Genomic DNA, 1,223 nt, shown 5'->3' on the forward strand with positions numbered 1-1,223 from the left:
TTGAAAAAAAGATTGTAGTATGACGACGTTTTGTTTGTATTGTATCGGCCTGTGCTGAAATTGGTGTAGCAGCGTGTGCCGTGTGATAGTTGAGCTCTTTGTCATGTATGGCAAGAAGAGTCCAGAGTTCGATTCCAGGATGGGGCAGTGTATTTCTTCGAGTATCTCCATCGTTCTGAGCGAATGCTGTATCCCTCTCAGCGCCGACTCCGCCCTGAGACAATAAACAATTAATGTCAAAGCATCCCACCTCCTAATTAATGATCTCGATAGTGTTGCAAGGTGTGTTTGGGGGGGGGGGGAGTAGATATTTGCAATAAAACTAAAAAGGTTACATACCACTATCTACAACCTCTTTGCTCTCTCTCTCTCTTGCCCTTTTTAACTCCCGGTGGAGCACAGGCCATCAACAACATTACTCCAGCGAAGCCTGTCCTGAGCATCCTTTTCTATCTGTTTCCATGATGTCCTCGCTTTTTCAATTTCCGCTGATACCGCTCGCCTCCATGTCATCTTTGGTCTTCCCTTCTTACGCTTTCCTTGTGGCAACCTCTTTGCAATGAAACATAAATAAAACAAGTTCTCTGCCTTCCATTTGACCTTTTCTTTACCAGGAAATGTATTGAATCATTTGCCATGGTTCTGAGGACTCGACACAAAACAAAAACAGTCGATGTGGGTGGGAACTAGATGGGGAGGAAGGCCGGTAGAATGAGACATTCTCTTGGAAAAAACAAAAGGCTGAATAGTTTCTGACATCTAATAATAAGCCAAGTGCCTCTCTGTTGGGGAAACAATGCATGAGAGTAGCTATGAATAGACGGAAGAAAAAGATGTGGGAAGCAAGAATACAGTGGCAACCAGAAAGGCTTACAGTAGACTCAGCAAAAAGCAGGGGGGAAAAACGATAGCTATTGACTTTGTGCAAAAGTTATATTGTCCTCTTGCTTCTCGCCATAATGCAAAAAGACTCAAGAAAACTGTAAGAGGTTCCTTTCTTCTGTCTGATCAGGACATTGAACTATGACCCCTACAATGCTAATAGACTGGGGTTGTTATTTTCTTCAGAAATAACTGAATACGTACCGTATGCACACGATCTGATTGGTTTGTTGATGGGGGGAAAAGTGGGAGAGAAGAAGAAGAAGAAGAAGAAGAAGAAGAAGAAGAAGAAGAAGAAGAAGAAGAAGAAGAAGAAGAAGAAGAAGAAGAAGAAGAAGAAG

The sequence above is a fragment of the Aplysia californica genome, unplaced genomic scaffold (genome assembly GCF_000002075.1).
Source record: "Aplysia californica isolate F4 #8 unplaced genomic scaffold, AplCal3.0 scaffold00139, whole genome shotgun sequence".
Classification (NCBI taxonomy): domain Eukaryota; kingdom Metazoa; phylum Mollusca; class Gastropoda; order Aplysiida; family Aplysiidae; genus Aplysia; species Aplysia californica.